The following is a 19389-nucleotide window of genomic DNA, read 5'->3' as shown; positions in this document are numbered from 1 at the left end:
TGCGGACCCTGTGAAAATGTGCCCTAGGACTGTACAGTGCTGTACCCTATGCTAATACTCCACTAGTGTGTGGTAGCGATAGAAACATTCACCAATGCAGAGACCAGGTTGGCTAGGACAGGAGGGACCATAAAAGCAGGTGTCCTGTCTGTATCTGTGTTTCCTACAGACACAACATCTTTTTTGGGGTCTTCTTTTTTTTTTTATATAATTGACAATTTTTATTACATTTTTGTATTTTTTCCGTTACAAAAAAAAATAAATAAAATTAAAAATAATATTAACATTCCCTGGACAGCATGAATGCCACCAATAAAAACAAAAAAGAAAACAAGCTAAGATGAGACATGGTCTGTTAGCAATATACACATAAGTCTAAAGTTACACATAAGTGTAAAGTATAACTGGAAGATATATGGTATTAACAATCGTACAAAAAACACTAACATACTATATCGACCAGTCAGTAATTTGCATAAACGTAGTATACGTGTCCATGAGAAAAAGAAGAAAAGAAAAGGGGGTAAAAGGGAAGACATAGCGACAGTTGAACCCAACCGGCTGGGCTCGTAGCTTTCTTTGGCATGAGGTACCACGGAGGACTTCTGGGAAGTGCTTCTCATGCAGCCGGCTGGCTGCATTTGCATTGAGAAGTTGGGGCAAAGCACCGTCTGGAAACAGAAGGGCTGTGATGATCTCTTCCTGGAATTTTAGAAAGGATCCAGTTTGTCCTCATGCTTTGTATAGCACATAAGCATTCAGCAGAGCCAATTGAAATAGGTATACAGCCACTTTTTTGGACCAGCGTCTGGCCTTATCGGCAATTCAGTACGACGCCATCAACTGGTCGTTGAAGTCTACCCCTCCCATATTAAGGTTGTATTCGTGCACACAGAGGGTCTTCTCAACATCAGTCACTGTTGTAATTTAGCCAGTCGTATCTGCGTTAATGGAGGACAGAACAAAAACATTCTGATTATCCCTCCACTTTACTGTAAACAGTTACTTCTCAAGCAGGCTCTCTCCCCCTGTCTAAGTCAGGAATCTACAAGCCGTTGGGGGAAGCCCCGGTGATTAGATCGCACAGTGCCACATGTGCCAATTCCACAAACAAAAGTGATGCTTGTGTAATAATTGTCCACATACAAGTGATACCCCTTTCCGAATAAGGGTGACACCAAGTCCCAAACAATCTTGCCAGTGCTCCTTATGTAGTCTGGGCAGTTGAGGGGCACCACGTGTCTATCTTTTCACTCATAAACCATAAAACTATATGTATAGCCTGTGGCCCTGTCACAGAGCTTATACATCTTGACCCCATATCTGGCACGCTTGCTGGGGAGATACTGTTTAAAAGGCAAGCAGCCAGAAAATGTAATCAGGGACTCGTCAATGCAGGCAACTTTATCAGGTATAAACAAGGCTGGGAACTGTTGGTTGAAGTGGTTTACGCGAGGCCAAATTTTGTGAAGCCGATCAAATCCAGGGTCACCCCGAGGACGACAGAGTTCATTGTCCTTGAAGTGCATAACCCGCAAGATCTGCTCGTATCTAGCCCTGGTCATGGAAGCAGAGAACACGGGCATATGATGAATTGGGTCAGTGGACCAATATGACCGCAACTCACATTTTTGGTTATGCCCATGAGGAGGGATAGCCCCAGAAAGGTCTTAAATTGGGAAGCCTTTTCCATTCTCTGGCAAGGGTCAAATGGGGATTAGCAGTGATAAATTGACCAACATACAAATTGCTTTGGTCCACAATAGATCTATAGAGATCTTCCTTGAAAAATAGTGAATAAAAATCAAGCGACGTAAAATCAACGGTTTCCAGGGAGTTAGGTGTAGCACCCTGGAGTTAAGTCAGGGAGTTCCTCACAAATTTGCTTGCCAGTAGTAGTTCTCTTGGTTGATTGATAGGGATCTATTGATTTCTCCTTTGTCCTTGTTGCCCTTTTCTCTTCTACCACTAGGTGGATGGGCACTTGGTGGTATTGGATACGAGAAGGGCAACCCAAGGTCAGGCTATGGGTATCTCAGCCAATTAGTGGGGGTTTTCTTGAATCCCTTGGCCTGCTGGGAGAGCCTATATTTTCGAGGGAGGTCAGGTGATCTATGTTCAGTGCCACCCGGACCACCGTCTGGGTGGACATGTGCCATCTGCCCGAGCTGCTAGTCCAGAGATTGGGCCTATCCCTGGGGCATCTGACTGCCAGGCTGTGCGAGGGCCTATTCAGAAGTAAGAGGGCAGTTCAGGATTGGGACTGTGGCTTGCAGTCCAACCAACAGTGATGGTTCTGCCGGCCGGAATACCTGTCATGGTCAGAAGTAGAAGGGAAGCTGTCACCACTAATGGACCTACCACCTTTACCAGGGACCACCGTGAGTAACTGAAGCAAGTAACCGGTGGAGGTGACACTTGCAGAACAGCCTTGTGTGTCAAGCCAGGGACTGAGCTGGTCAGCGGGGATGAAGCTTGAAAGGTATCTGGAGTGCAAAGCTAGGGACCCAGCAGGGAAGTGTGGGTCACGATTGAGGGAGATACCACTGCAAAAGCCTTGGGGAGCTCACAGGATTCAGAGTCAGTGAATCAGAGAGTCCAGTGAGAGACTAGGAGCTCAAAGGGCTGAAGAGCTACAAGTGGACATTGTAGTGAAGGAGTTAAACCTTTATTCAGTAATATATAGGGGTACCCTGACGCTATAAAAGACTGACTGTGAAACTAACCAACTAACTAGTGTCACCTGTGATACTAATTTGGCGATCAGAATATAGATCTGTACAATATATTAGGGACACTGGTGATGGGGCGAAAGGTTGTGTTGCGTTTGATATAAAATATGATTTTTTTTTATTATTATAACACTGGAACAGCATTCAGACACAGAACTTCTCAAACAAATGCTGTTGGATACAATGGGAATATAGATACCATTGTATCTTCTGGGAAATATCAGTATATTTCCTTTCCTCCCTATTGATGTTCTTTGGGAGGGTCAGAAGTGATGCAGGCAGGTGACAAAGTATTGGCCAGAGATCCAGGCAATAAGTTAGTTAGAGGAGAGATTGTAGCTGAAGGACAGGGTCTATTGTTTATGTATTATTAGAAGGAACAGTTAATCCGCTTTGTTTTCCATTCCACAGGCTGTCTCCGATTTGATCCATAGGAAGACAGTGGCGGCCCGTCCATAGGGGGCGCATGGGCGCCGCCCCCCCAGAGCTAGTGACAAAAAAAAGTAAAAAAAAAAAAAAGGCCCTTTAACCACTTTCAGACCGGACCATTTTGCTGGTAAATGACCAGAGGTCTTTTTACAATTTGGCACTGCGCTGCTTTAACTGGTAATTGCGCGGTCATGCAATGTTGTACCCAAACAAAATTTGCGTCCTTTTCTTCCCACAAATAGAGCTTTCTTTTGATGGTATTTGATTGCCTCTGCGATTTTTATTTTTTGCGATATAAATGGAAAAAGACCGCAAATTTTGAAAAAAAATGATATTTTCTACTTTTTGTTATTAGAAAAATCCAATAAATTCAATTTTAGTCATACATTTAGGCCAAAATGTATTCAGCCACATGTCTTTGGTAAAAAAAAAGTCAATAACTGTATATTTATTGGTTTGCGCAAAAGTTGTCACATCTACAAACTAAGGTACGTTTTCTGGAATTTACGCAGCTTTTAGTTTACGACTGCCTATCTCAGTTCTTGAGGTGCTAAAATGGCAGGGCAGTACAAAACCCCCCCAAATGACCCCATTTTGGAAAGTAGACCCCCTAAGGAAATTGATAAGTGGCATGTTGAGCCCATCGAATATTTTATTTTTTTGCCTCAAGCGATTGAATAATGACAAAAAAATAATTTTTTTTTTACACAAAGTTGTCACTAAATGATATATTGCTCACACATGCTATGGGCATATGTGAAATGACACCCCAAAATAAATTCTGCTGCTTCTCCTGAGTACGGGGATACCACACGTGTGGGATTTTTTGGGAGCCTAGCCGCGTACGGGGCCCCGAAAGCCAAGAACCGCCTTCAGGTTTTCTAAGGGCGTAAATATTTGACTTCACTCCTCACTACCTATTACAGTTTTGAAGGCCATAAAATGCCAAGATGGCACAAAACCCCCACAAATGACCCCATTTTAGAAAGTAGACACCCCAAGCTATTTGCTGAGAGGCATTTTGAGTCCATGGAATATTTTATATTTTGCCACAAGTTGCGGGAAAATTACAAACTTTAATTTTTTTTTATTTTTTTTTCACAAAGTTGTCACTAAATGATATATTGCTCACACATGCTATGGGCATATGTGAAATGACACCCCAAAATAAATTCTGCTGCTTCTCCTGAGTACGGGGATACCACATATGTGGGACTTTTTGGGAGCCTAGCCACGTACGGGGCCCCGAAAACCAAGAACCGCCTTCAGGTTTTCTAAGGGCGTAAATATTTGACTTCACTGCTCACTACCTATTACAGTTTTGAAGGCCATAAAATGCCAAGATGGCACAAAACCCCCACAAATGACCCCATTTTAGAAAGTAGACACCCCAAGTTATTTGCTGAGAGGCATGTTGAGTCCATGGAATATTTTATATTTTGCCACAAGTTGCGGGAAAATTACAAACTTTATTTTTTTTTTTTTTTTTCACAAAGTTGTCACTAAATGATATATTGCTCACGCATGCCATGGGCATATGTGAAATGACACCCCAAAATAAATTCTGCTGCTTCTCCTGAGTACGGGGATACCACATATGTGGGACTTTTTGGGAGCCTAGCCGCGTACGGGGCCCCGAAAACCAAGCACCGCCTTCAGGCTTTCTAAGGGCGTTACAGTTTTGAAGGCCATAAAATGCCAAGATGGCACAAACCCCCCCCAAATGACCCCATTTTGGAAAGTAGACACCCCTAAATTTAGGGGTACACTAGTGAGACTAGGTAATAAATGGCGGGTGCCCTGAAACTATAAAAAAAATAACTAACCAACCAGCGTCACCTGTAACAGTTATATGGTGATCACTGGTGAAAGGGTTAACTAGGGGGCAATCAGGGGGCTTTATGCGGTAGTATATGGGGGTCCCTGGCGCTATAAAAAGCTGCGGCGAACCTAAATACCTACCTGCCTAACTAGCGTCACCTGTGACACTAATACAGTGATCAGAAAAACGATCGCTTATTAGGCTGGGTTCACACTGGAGCGATGTGGGAACGTCACGAATGCGCGGCGGGTTCCCGCATCACATGCCTCCCGGCGGCAGTTCACACTGCCCTATGCGAACTGCTGGGAGTGTCAGTGAAATGTTAATGACACCCCCAGATCAGTTCGCATATCGCAGTGCAATCTGCAAACTCGGATCGCATGGTGTGAACACCCATGCGATCCGATTCTGCTGCGGACCAAAAAAAGGGTCCCGTGCGAGTTTGCGGCGGGTGCGACACGAATTCAGCCATACTATCTGTATGGCTGAACTCGAATCGCACAGAGATCGGATGTGATTTGCACTGCAGTGCGGTGCGAATCACATCCGTTCTCATAAACCGCTGCAATGTGAACCCAGCCTTAGTGACACTGGCGACGGGGGGTGATCACGGGGTTAAACCTTTATTGGGGGGGTTAGGGGGGTACCTTAGAACTAAAGGAGGCTAACCCTAACTGCCCTAACAGTTATCACAGTCACAAATGACACCCGCCGGGTGATCAGGGGGTTAAACCTTTATTAGGTAATAAATGGCGGGTGCCCTGAAACTATAAAAAAATAACTAACCAACCAGCGTCACCTGTAACAGTTATATGGTGATCACTGGTGAAAGGGTTAACTAGGGGGCAATCAGGGGGCTTTATGCGGTAGTATATGGGGGTCCCTGGCGCTATAAAAAGTTGCGGCGAACCTAAATACCTACCTGCCTAACTAGCGTCACCTGTGACACTAATACAGCGATCAGAAAAATGATCGCTTATTAGGCTGGGTTCACACTGGAGCGATGCGGGAACGCCATGAATCCGCGGCGGGTTCCCGCATCGCATGCCTCCCGGCGGCAGTTCACACTGCCCTATGCGAACTGCTGGGAGTGTCAGTGAAATAATGACACCCCCAGATCAGTTCGCATATCGCAGTGCGATCTGCAAACTCGGATCGCATGGTGTGAACACCCATGCGATCCGATTCTGCTGCGGACCAAAAAAAGGGTCCCGTGCGAGTTTGCTATCTGTATGGCTGAACTCGAATCGCACAGAGATCGGATGTGATTTGCACTGCAGTGCGGTGCGAATCACATCCGTTCTCAAACCGCTGCAATGTGAACCCAGCCTTAGTGACACTGGCGACGGGGGGTGATCACGGGGTTAAACCTTTATTGGGGGGGTTAGGGGGGTACATTAGAACTAAAGGGGGCTAACCCTAACTGCCCTAACAGTTATTACAGTCACAAATGACACCAATGCAAAAAAAAAAAAAAAAAAAAAAAGCAATTGGTGTCACTGTGACTGGGGGGGCAGGGGTAATTGGGGGGTAAAGGGGGGGTGTGAGTGTGCCTGGCATGTTCTACTGTATGTGTGGTGTGTTGGTGCAACTCACCGAACCTCTCTCCTCGGTGCCGGAACGAAAAATACCGACACGGAGGAGAGAATACATCACTTCCTCTCCTGTGTTTACATTACAGGAGAGGAAGTGATGTCACGGAGGATTTCCATTCGTCGAGAGCGATCGCGAGGGGGTGGCCATGAATGAATGGCCGCCCCCTCATCCCGGATCGCTCTCGAAGGAATGCCGACCGCCGCAGGCACCGGGGGGGGGCCCGATCGGGCCCCCCACCCGCGGGCAGGCAGGGACTTATATATACGCCCATATGCCTGCCCGTGCCATTCTGCCGACGTATATCGTCGTGCGGCGGTCGGCAAGTGGTTAAAAAAAAAAAAAAAAGTTCTTCAAGTTCATTGTGCATGGGCACCGGCCATAGTGCACAATGGAAGCGTCATATCACTGCAATCTCGTGATTGCAGGCAAGATGCTACATTTGCGGGGTTTTGTGTTGGTTTGTGGCGCACAGCTAAGTGCCTCTCCACTATGATTGGGTCAGCCTTATGTCTCTCTGCCTAGCTGATCATTAGCACTGCCGTAGCGTGTTACTTTCGGTTTCTGTGCCAGTGGGAAGGAGGCTCCATGAAGCAAGAACAAGGTAATGTGATCTGACACTCTGCTCTGCCAGTGTCTTCCCTCCACATACCTTGTATTGTATTCTTATGTTGTGACCTGTGATCGGAGTGGAGGGAGGGGGAGGGGGTGCCCTGCTCCTTTAGTGTCATTCCTCTACATAACTTGACTGTATTCTCCTGCCCTGATCGGACGGTGGGGGGAGGGGGTGCCCTGCTTGTTTGTCTTTCCTCCACATACCTTCTACTGTATTACCCCGCTGTGATCTGTGAGTAGAGGGAGGGGGTGCTCTGCTTCTTCTGTGCCATTCACCCAGCAATCTGCTGGAGCATTTATGTGTGCCATGAGGGGTCCCAGCTACAGCCATCCTATGCAATATTCTCACCTTCGCCAGGTCTCTATCCCCCCCCCCCCCCTCTCTCTATCTATCTATCTATCTATCTATCTATCTATCTATCTGTTTATTAATCTATCTATCTATCTATCTGTTTATATATCTATCTGTCTATTTATCTGTCTGTCTATCTATCTATTAATCTGTTTGTTTATCTATCTGTTTATCTATCAATCTTCTTTCTACGGTCTATCTATTTATCTGTCTCTGTACCTATCTGCCTATCGGTCTGTCTGTAGGCCCCATCAAGGGCAAGTGACGGGGGTGGGGGGTGTCATTGGTTGTGGCTCTGTTTGCCCCCCCCCAAAAAAAATTGAGCACCAGCCGCCACTGTAGGAAGACCAAAGAAAGGTGGTTACATGATGAAAGAGTGCAAGAGCTGTGGAAAGCAAGGCCTTTGATGTATTACAAGCCTGGATGTCTTTCTAAAGAACTTTTAGCCAGAGACTGAAACACCTCAGTGACAGAAATATGGGAGGGGTTGCATTCAAGGAAATTAATGTGTAAAATGAGTTGTTAGTAATAAAGTGTTTTTCTGTATGGAATCTGAAAAAATAAAAATCAAGGGTGGAATGTGTTACGTTTGATATAAAATATGATTTTTTTTTATTATTATAACACAGCATTCCCACACAGAACTTCTCAAACAAATGCTGTTGGATACAATGGGAATGTAGATACCAATGTTGTTGTATTCAATTGACAGTTTGAATAGGCTATTGTCTCTAGTAAACAGGTAAGAGAGGGGCTCTCAAACTGAAAGAATGACTGTTAATCAGTTGTTATAGAAAACAACCTGAGCTATATAAAGGTTGCCAGGCATAAGCTGGAGGCCACTCATCATGGATTAACACCAGAGCAGGAGGAAGACTCTAATCAGCGAACAAGAAGGTGCCTAATCTCCAGAAGCCTCATTGTCAACGGAGATCACGAACATAGTAACTGGAGCTAAGCAACTTAAGTGTATTTCTACTGTTACAGATCAGATGCTGTTTATTTTCTAGGCATTGTGCTTGTTATAGATATCTGTCAGACTTGTACTGTATTCCTAATATTGTAATAGATTTGTATGTACAGCTTTTTTGTATAGTAAAAGCACATTTACACCATGCACATTAACCGTGCTAGATAGACGCAAGCAAAATAAAGAAGGGGGGGTGATTAGGGGGTTAATGGAGAGTACCCTAGACCTACCTGGGTCTACTACTTAATGCCCTAATGCTGTTTAGTGTCACAGGTGACACCAATACCGTGATCAGTGAAAAATCTGAAAACTGCACTTGGTGACAGGGAGTAAAGGGGTTAACCGATTGCCGACCGTCTCACACCGACGACAGCAGAAGGGTGTCCTTTAAGAGGCAGCGCACGCACGCTGAGTTGGATCACGGGTCCCGTGGACTTGATCGCCGCGGGGATACCTGTGATCGTCTCACAGAGAGGAAGAACGGGGAGATGCCAATGTAAACAAGCATCTCCCCGTTCTGCCTAGTGACAGTGATCTCTGCTCCCTGTGATCGGGAGCAGAGAACAGTGATGTGCCATACGTAGCCACCCCCCCCCCCCACAGTTACAAACACTCCCCAGGACACACTTAACCCCTACACTGCCCCTAGTGGTTAACCCCTTCACTGCCATTTACACAGGAATCAGTGCATTTGTATAGCACTGCCACTGATTGCTATATACTTGACAATGGTCCCAAAAATGTGTCAAAAATGTCCAATATGTCTGCCATAATGTTGCAGTCACGATAAAAATCGCTGATACTAGTACAAAATTAAATAAATTAAAATGAATAAAAATGACATAAAACTATCCCCTATATTGTAAACGCTATAACTTCTGCACAAACACTTATTGCAATTTTTTTTTACCAAAAATATGTAGAAGAATACGTATCGGCCTAAACTGAGGGAAATTTTTTTTTTTTTATATATTTTTGGAGGATATTTATTATAGCAAAATGTAAAGAATAATGCGTTTTTTCAAAATTGTTGTTCTTATTTTGTTAAAGCTCTATTTGTGTGAAAAAAAAGGAGATCAATTTTGTTTGGGAGCCACGTCGCACGGCCATGCAATTTTCATTTAAATCGACAGTGCCGAATCGCAAAAAGTGCTCTGTCAGGAAGGGGGTAAATTCTTCCGGGGCTGAAGTGGTTAATGGGGGGGCAAACAGGGGGTGAAAAGTGTGCCTACGTGTACTGTGTTAGTGTAGTGTTGGTGAAACTCACTTTTAGATGCCCTCTCTCTGGAACCGAAAAAGGGTTCCACAAGGGGAGGCGACATCACCTCCTCTGCCTGTGTTTACATTACACAAGCAAAGGACAGTTTCTCATTCACCAGAAATCATTGGCCTGGACCTGGAGACTGATTTTTTTTTTCCTTTTCTTTCTTTTTCTTCTCAAACAAAAATAAAACCAAACAAAACACGCACCACAAAAAAAAAAAAAAGGAAGGGGGGAATGCGGAACCTGTCTCCCACCTCCCCCTCCCCACCCTATCAGAGGGTGTGCCTTCATAATATTCAGGAGGCCTTTGTAACACCAAGCAGCTCGTTGCAGTAAAGCACTGCTCTGAGCCTGCTACAGGCCAGGCCACATCTTCCATTCTCCAAGTCTGCTCCAATCAATCAGGCGACTCAATAGAGCCGCCTGATAGTATTTGTACAGGTCTGTTACCCTTCTGTTTTGGTGTAGTCAACAGGGATCTACTGGTCCTTGGGTGTTTATTTGCTCAAATGAATCTGACGAGGAGAGAGTGTATCTGTTTAAAATAATACTTGGGTATGGCGATAGGTAATGCTTGAAATAGGTACAGGAACTTCAGTAAAATATTAATTTTAATAATATTGCACCTCCCAAACCCGGAGTGGAACCCCTCTGCCACCCCTCCAAAACAATTCGCACTCTGTGCAATATTGGTGGAAAATTAAGATCATATGTATGGGAAAGATCTGCCGGGATAAAGGTTCCCAAGTATTTTAAGGCTCGGTGTGACCATTTGAATTTATAACTTGATTACAGCATTCTCAGTATGTCGTTAGGGATCCCAACTCTCATAGCTTCTTATTTTGATTCGTTAATCTTAAATTCCGATAAGGAGCCATATATCTCTATTTCTTGGAGGAGATTAGGTAAAGAGAGATACTATCAGATTTGTACTGCATACCTCTCACTGTTAAACCCCCGATATCTGTATTTGATCGAATCCTACACATCAGGGGTTCCAAAGATAGGACAAATATTGGGGACAGTGGGCATCCCTGTCTAGTTCCATTTGTGACTCTAAAAAGCTGAGACAAGACCCCGTTTACCTTAACCTGAGCCGATTGGTTGGGTATATATACTTGAAATCCATCTAATCATATTGTTTCCCAATCCAATCTGTCTTAGGACTGCGAACATGAACTGCCAATTAATGCAATTGAAAGCTTTCTCTGCATCCATTCCCAGGAATAAACCAGGGGTTTTGGAAGCGTTAGCTATATGGATTAGGTTTAAAGCCCTGATCATATTGTCCGTGCTTCCCATGTCTGAAAAAACCCCACCTGGAACAAATGTACCAGGGAGGGTAAGTATTGTTGTAACGACATCGCCAAGATCTTGGAAAAAAAACTCCAAATCCACATTTAAGAAGGATATCGGTCTATAAATCCCACATTGTGACAGGTCTTTGCCTTCTTTAGGTAAGATCTTAATTAAAGATTTCAAAGATTCCATTTCAAACAAACCTGAATCTCCCAATCCATTATACATTTTAACCAAATAGGGTCCTAGTATATGGAAGATCAACTTATAATATTGGACAGTAAAACCATCTGGGCTGGGGACCTTCCCCAATTTTGCAGAATTCGCCGCTTTTTGAACTTCCTCCAACGTAATTGGCGTTTCCAATTCCTACCGTATAATAGACCCCAAGCTAGGCAATCTAGAGGATGACACATACTCATCCCCCGCAGTCTGATTTTGGGGGTCCGAATGTAAATTATACAGAGCTGAGTAAAAATCCCCAAACCTCTGCGATATGTCTCTGGGCAGCGTGTGTTTTCCGCCTTCAGTTCCCATGATCATTGGGACATAGGTCCTTGATTGCTGTTCTCTCAAAGAATTAGCAAGATGTTTACTGCATTTATTTTCATATTCATAGCTTTATTTTCTTCTTGTATTGCTCTTTTAGCTTTATACCAAAGTAAATCTGTGATCTGCCTACGCGTTGTCAAAAGATCCCATTCCATGACATCTCTAAACGGTGGATATCTGCCATCAAAGATGTTGGCTTGGCTTCTCTATCCCTTTTGATTCTGGCCCAATGCTTAATCAACACTACCCGCATCACCGCTTTGTGGGCTTCCCAAATCACTCCCGGATTACATTCCGGTGTGTCATTAATCTGAAAGTACCATGCTGCCTCTTTATGGGTCTCCTCCAGCACCAAGGGGTTCTCTTTCCTATATTTACTTCCTCTACTGCATGCAGTTGACTATGCGGGGTGAAGAAATGATCTATACAAGAATATGTCCTGTGTAGGGCTGAGTAAAAAGAATAGTCTCTTTCTCCCGAGTGGAAAATCCACGTATCCACTAATCTTACTCCGTGAAGCGACCTAGCAAACTGCTTCCAGACTTTCGAGGGTATGCCTGAGGTCCCTGAAGAGGTATCTTCACGTGGAACTCGGGGGATATTCAAGTCTCCCCCATGATCATCTGCCTGGAGACCTATCTGTTCTGAAGCAAATACGCTCTCCACAGGGACAGCGGGGTCACACGCTAGCTACAATGATTTGTGCCGCCGTATAATTGACGGTGGCTGGTTGGCAACTGGTTAAGGGTGTGCACACTTAGGCAACCATACTATTTTATTTTTTATCTTTTTACTTCCCTCCACCTAAAAGATTTCAGTTTGTTGTTCAACTGAGTTGCACAGTTAAATGTGGAAAAAGTTCTGAAATTATTTATCTCATTTTTTTTTACATCACAGAAACCTGACATTTTAACAGGGGTGTGTAGACATTATATTTTTTATATATATCACACACACACACACACACACACACACACACACACACACACACACACACACACACACACACACACACACACACACACAGTATATATATTTATTATTAGTATAAAAAAAAAACTAGGTCAGGTCATAAAAGATGATTGAGGAGAAGGAAACTGTATTAAATGCATTCTGAGTTTATGAAAAGGTGGGGTATAATAAACAAGATTGTAATGTTGATAACATTATATTGAATGTACCTTTGTGGCTGAGAGAGACCAGTATGCAAAAAGACTAAGAAAACTTGATGTGAATAAATTACCAAGACTAGATGGGCTTACACCTGAGAGTCCTCAAAGGGCTGAGCCATGCCCTAATTTTTAAGGAGACTGGTACCAGTTGATTGGAGAAAAGAAAAAGTGGCACCAATATTCAAAAAGGGCCAAGATATATACCTGGGAATTACAGACCACGCAGCTTAACATCGATAGTAAAACACACATACAAGTGGTGGTGGATTCACATTTGTTTGGAGATGGAGGATGGATTATGACACCAATTGGATCGATTTATTTCATCACATCACTAGTGTGGACACTTTTGCATTTGCACTTTCAGAATTAGATTTTTCTGGATTTCGGTTTACGCATCAATTGAATATATTTTCATCATACATTTTTATGGACTTTATGTTACTTGCACAATTCACTTTTTATTACTAATTTAGTGTGATTTTTTTTACTTATTTACATACAAGAGCGCTGCTGGTAGGTGGTCAGTAGATGGTGTTAGAGCACAGTTAATGAGCTCAGCTGGAAGGACTGATATGTTTCTATATAAACAGTAGGGTTGTCCTGATACCACTTTTTTAAGACCGATACTTTTTTTTCCAAGTACATGCTGATACCATATTATGATCCTTTTTTTTTTAATGCCACGTGACAGTTTTCAAAGCACAATACAGATTAGGTGGCACTGATATGCATCACTGATGGCGGGCACTGACAGATGGCACTGATAGGGGGCTGGCACTGATATGAGGCACCTATGGGCACTGATAGGTGGCATGATGGGCAGGCACTGAAATGAGGAAGGGCTGCCTGCGATGCCCATCTTAGTACTCCTTGCACTCAACTGCATAAAAGCAGCAGCAGCCATCTTATTAAACCCAGAACTATATGGGCTGGGTGTAACAAGATGTCAGCTGCTGGCTTACTGCGGCCAAGTGCAAGAAGGAGCGTTGGGATGTCCAACCGCTGACATTGACACGGAGCGTCATTTCCGTTGTTGTGCCTGCTGACTTCCGGTTGCGCCGGGTCACCTAATCTCTCACAGGTATCGGATCTGGCATCGGGAGCATTTGTGTGAGTACAAGTACTCTCGCACATGCTCGGGGTCGTATCAAACCCTAATAGTTAATGAAATAAGGCATGCATCCACAGCATCCATCAAAAATGGTTTATTGAGCACAGAAGGACAAATGAAATGGTTCTGTGGTAAAGCTCACTGTGACACTGTAAAGATGACAGTAAAAGCATACCAGCTTTAGGCACCGGAAGAATCTCTGGATAAACAGGCTATTCTAAGAAAGAGACCAAATACAGCTGGAGAGATGATGTTCAGTGTGGAGAAGTTGTACAGCAGATTCCAACAAGCCGGCACACAGGAAGTGACACAAAGTAATTATATAGTATGTAAACTATTGAAAGGGACGATAAGGGACCATATACCTAAGAATTTGCTGATCAGAATAGCATCATTAGTAGTAGCCAGCATATATTTATGAAAGATCATTCTTGCCAGACCAACCTTTTAATATTCTGTGAGGAGGTAAGGTAAGCTGTAATTTGGATAGGGGAAGGTAGTGCATCTAGATTTTGCTAATGCATTTTATACAGTACCGCATATACACTTAATTAAGATCTTTTGGTATACCTGGACAGAAAACTGGTTTCAGAAGCAAATCTAGAGGGTGGTGAATAATGGCATATTTTCAGCATCACTCCGCTTCCTATTTTTTTTTATTTTGTACAAACTTTTAGTGCTGAAACAACTAATCGATTAATCGTCAACTAATCAATTGTCAACTATTTTCATAATCAATTAAATCGGCCTGTCGATTTGTTGGCCTGCAAACAACGCATTTTTTTTTTACATATCAGGAAATACAGTGAAGCGAAAACCACATACACTGTCTGAAAATTCCTTTGACCAAGGAATTTTCTATTCTGCTCCTTTAAATTTTCCCATTACTGCGGTTGATAACAAATGCTGATTTGACCCCACTAACGATCAGAAAATCAAACAAACATTAACATTTTTATTTTTTTGGAGGGAAGACATTGTATTTACAGTATATGGCCAGCATAAGTGATACCAGGGGCAGGTAGCTTTTATCAAGCCACCTGCCTATGACAAGGGAGTCTGCCATCCATAATATATTACAGATATTGAAGAAGAAAAACAATCAGCGCACACACAAAAACAGCAAATGATTGCAAGCTGGACTCCTAAAAGGAGCAAATCACAACACCTCAAAATATAACAAGAAATATAAAAAACGGTGCAGCGCAAAATGAGTCCATACAATATACAATAAGATGTACAGAAAAAGAGAGATGAAGCCACCACGTGATGAAAGAGATCTTCAACTGATATACAATATTCAAAGTGACAAATCCTTCCACCATCAGTATAAGGTACTCTTACCGAATCTGATGGACCACTGAGTAATCAAATGGGCTTATTACCAGACATAGGGTGATGAATGGATCCAGAAGCACCAATCCACAGATAAGGACAGGATATAGTCAGATAAATCCCTCCAACAGCATGGAACCATGAGATCCAATGAGCCGCTGTATATTCTGGTGGTTAAATACACTTGTACTGCACATCGGGCGAGATTGACGTGTAAATCCAGTAGCACCAATCCGGCAATACAGACAGGATGTGTACAAAGCGCTCACTCCAGCAGCAAAGGAATCACCAGCATTAAACAAAGAAAAAAATGATCTAAGTGTAGCCTTAATAGATTATTTATTAAATAAAACAATTCCTGGCTCAGTGCAAGGATAAGTCAGCAAATGTATATAAAACCATGAAAGCACAGAATCCGAATAGTTCAATGTAAATGCCGGCAAATAGCCACAAAGTGAAACTATAGTTTGAAAACAGTAAGACAGCGGGTGACGTCCGCAACGTAGCTCCTCCCCCGTGTGCACGTTACATCCTATATGGACTTCGTCAGCGGTGGGTGGAGCTACAGCATCACCCGAGATCCCTAAATAGTAGCCCAGTCTCCATGGAGAGCTGAATAAACAGTGGGAGCTGTGACTGGAACCGGAAGCTAATGCTACCCCTGTACAAAATACGCCAGCTTCTCCCACGGGGACACAGGTCAATAGTAGGGGTGCAATGGATAGTCCCCGATCCGTGATCCGAATGTGTCACCCTGTTCAGATCGGCACACCATGCGATCCGGAGCGCTTCGCTGATCGCGTGGCTTTGGAAAGCTTCACATAAATCGCTACTAGATACACCTAATGTTACACAGTTTATAAAATACATTAAAACGCAAAGAATTAAAAATAAAAAACTGGACATAAACCATACAGTCTGCTGTAAAAAAAACACTAAAATGATACATACAATATTTCATTTTCGGCTGTTAAGGGGCCTGGAAGTTCTCCCTATATATTGCAACCCGCAATCGAGCACATTACACAACACCAGTGGTGTTACAGGTGACAAGGTTTTTAATTGGGTAGGTCCTACCAGTAGTGAGGGCAGTAAATTCCTTACGTCTTTAATATATTATATTTGCACTGTGGGGGGGGGGGGGGGGGGCATTTAACACATGCGTAAAATCCAGTGAGAAAGGAAAAAATCCTATTTTCCTTAATGGGGGATCTACCACACTAGGGGCTAAAACATCTGTCGAAGTAGGGTTTTTTTTTGTTTTGTTTTTATAAATGAACCTCAAACGAGGAGGCAATGAAGAGCCCAAAACCGCATCCTTCCTGAGAATGTCCCAGTGCTTCGTGATAATTTTCCCGAATTTTTTATATTGAATATTATAATCAAGAATAATTTGAAACTCATTATCATGCTTGGATTTTCTATTACTGGTAGAATCTGCTACTAAGGTGGCTCTATCCAGTTTCCCAACATTTTCTCTTTCGCTGGCAAACACTTCTGTTTTGTACCATTTCTGTATAAACCTTTCTGCCAATATATGTGACTGTGCATAATATTCCTCCTTACGGGTACAATTACTCCTCAGGCGTATAAACTGGCCTCTCTGTATATTTTCATAACCAAGACGTTGACGTTGATGATAATAACTGTCTAACGGTATGTAACCATTTCTGTCGGTTTGAAATTTTTAGATTTAAAGCATTGGCCTTCCTTAAATTCTAAATCTAAGAACATTATGCAGTGAGCATCAGCATTCCAGGTAAGTCTAATATTCTTAGTATTACCGTTAAGTTTGGACATGAACATCTGGAGGCTCAACATATCACCTTCGCAAATAAGTCATCTATGTGCCGTTGGTAGCACTTCAACTGTGTAGGTCTATTAAAAATGGTGTCATCTTCCCATAAAGACATAAAAAGGTTTGCCATACTAGGTGCAAAACGAGCACCCATGGCAACTCCAAGAATCTGTAAAAAGAACTTGTGGTTATACCAAAAATATTTTTGGCCAAACAAAATTCTAAAGCATCCAAAAGAAAGTTCTTCTGTATAGAAGGGAGGTCAGTTCTATCAAGAGCCCATTTAACAGGCTTGATGGCATCTTGGTGGCCTATAATTGTGTATAATGAGCCAACATCTGCCGTAAAACCAGAAGGCTGTTATCATTGGCCGGTGTTGACGTAATTATTTGAATGGCATGCTTGGTATCTTTGAGATACGCGGTAGTCATAGAGACTAAAGGCTTCAGGAAATAGTCAATATATTATATTGACCCAACCGTGTGGTTACTGAGTCTATGCCATTGACTACTATTTTGGGCAAGAAATGTATAATAGGCCCCCTACATGCACTCAGGTCCATAGATTCTTTCTTATTAAGGACTCAACTAGTTTTACCCCATTGCACAAGAGCTTGCAGTTCATTTTTATATTCAAAAACAGGGTCATAAGTAAGAACCCGATAAGTAGATCGTCAGCCAATAACCTATCCATTTCCTCTTTGTAAAAGGTCTTACTCATGACAACAAGCCCACCCCCTTATCTGCAGGGCGAACAACCACATTTTTATTCTTTTCCAGAGTTACAATGCCAGTTTTAGGATAGTGGGGATCCCTTGCTTTCTTAATTTTCATGGCTTCTAGATCACTAGAAACCATGTTTTTGAAAACTTTGATGTGCTTGTTAGCCAAGTTAGAGTGAACTCCTACAGGTAGTGCACGGACAGGTGCCAGGAAAGATTCCAGAGGTTTTAGCAAAAAAATAACACTTAATGTTTAGAGATCGAAGAAATTTTTGTAGACCGATATAAGCCTGAAACTTGAAGTTCCAGACGGGAGCGAACTTAAGAACTTGAGTTCATCCTCAGAAAGGTCTGTGCCGCTAATGTTGTAAATCCCAGTACCTATCACAGTCTTTATCTTTTGAGTTCTTCTCCCAGCTCTTCTGCCTCTCAGTCTTCTTTTGCCAGGAATTGTTTTATTTAATAAACGATCTATTAAGGATACGCTTAGATAGTTTTTTTTTCTTTGTTTAATGCTGGTGGTTCCTTGCTGCTGGAGTGAGCCCTTTGTACACATCCTGTCTGTATTGCTGGATTGGTGCTACAGGATTTACGCGTCTATCTCACCCCATGTGCAGTACAAGTGCATTTGACCACCAGAATATACAGCGGCTCATTGGATCTCATGGTTCCCTGCTGCTGGAGGGATTTATCTGACTATATCATGTCCTTATCTGTGGATTGGTGCTGCTGGATCCATTCATCACCCTATGTCTGTTAATAAGCCTATCTGACCATTTGATTACTCAGTGGTCCATCAGATTCTGTAATTTTGTATATTCTATATCAGATGAAAATCTCTCATCACGTGGTGGCTTAATCTCTTATTTTCTGTACATCTTATTGTATGGACTCATTTTGCACTGCACCGGTTTTCATATTTCTTATAATATATTACAGTTCTGCCCTCAAATCAGCAAAACAGTCTTTCATTATTTTTTTTAAATAAAAAATTTAATCTGAGTCTGATGATATTTACCAGATTCAACCTCTAATTATATATACAATACATCTCTTCTGTCTGTTCTTCTTAGAGTGGATTGGAGATTTTGCTCCCTAACCATATAGTTAGTTATTTATATTTTCTCACTGCATATAGATATTTAGGAATAAATGGGCTTAAACTTTACATATTAACTAAATTATACACCAAACTTTTTTTTAACCACTTCAGTCCAGGAAGATTTGGTTGCTGAATGACCGGACCATTTTTTGCGATTCGGCCCTGGGTCGCTTTAACTGACAATTGCGGGCACTGCACCCAAACAAAATTGACATCCTTTTTTTCACACAAATACAGCTTTTTGGTGGTATTTGATCCCCTCTGCGGTTTTATTTTTTTGCGCTATAAAATGTATATATTTTGTACTTTTTGCTATAATAAATATCCCCCCCAAAAAAAAAAAAAAGCTAATTTTTTTTATCAGTTTAGGCTGATATGTATTCTTTTTTTTTTTTTAACCAAAAATATGTAAATGTATTACACCGCTCCTAAAGTACCCCTGCCCATTGAAATCAATGGGCAGCGCCGCCGCAGCAACTGCAAAACTTTACGGGCACTTTTAACCTTTTATTCGGCCAC

The sequence above is a fragment of the Lithobates pipiens genome, unplaced genomic scaffold, assembly GCF_037356315.1.
Source record: "Lithobates pipiens isolate NorthernLeopardFrog02 unplaced genomic scaffold, aLitPip1_a1.2 Scaffold_22, whole genome shotgun sequence".
Lineage (NCBI taxonomy): Eukaryota > Metazoa > Chordata > Amphibia > Anura > Ranidae > Lithobates > Lithobates pipiens.
The sequence above is the reverse complement of the archived record's forward strand: the minus strand, read 5'-3'. Positions refer to the sequence as shown.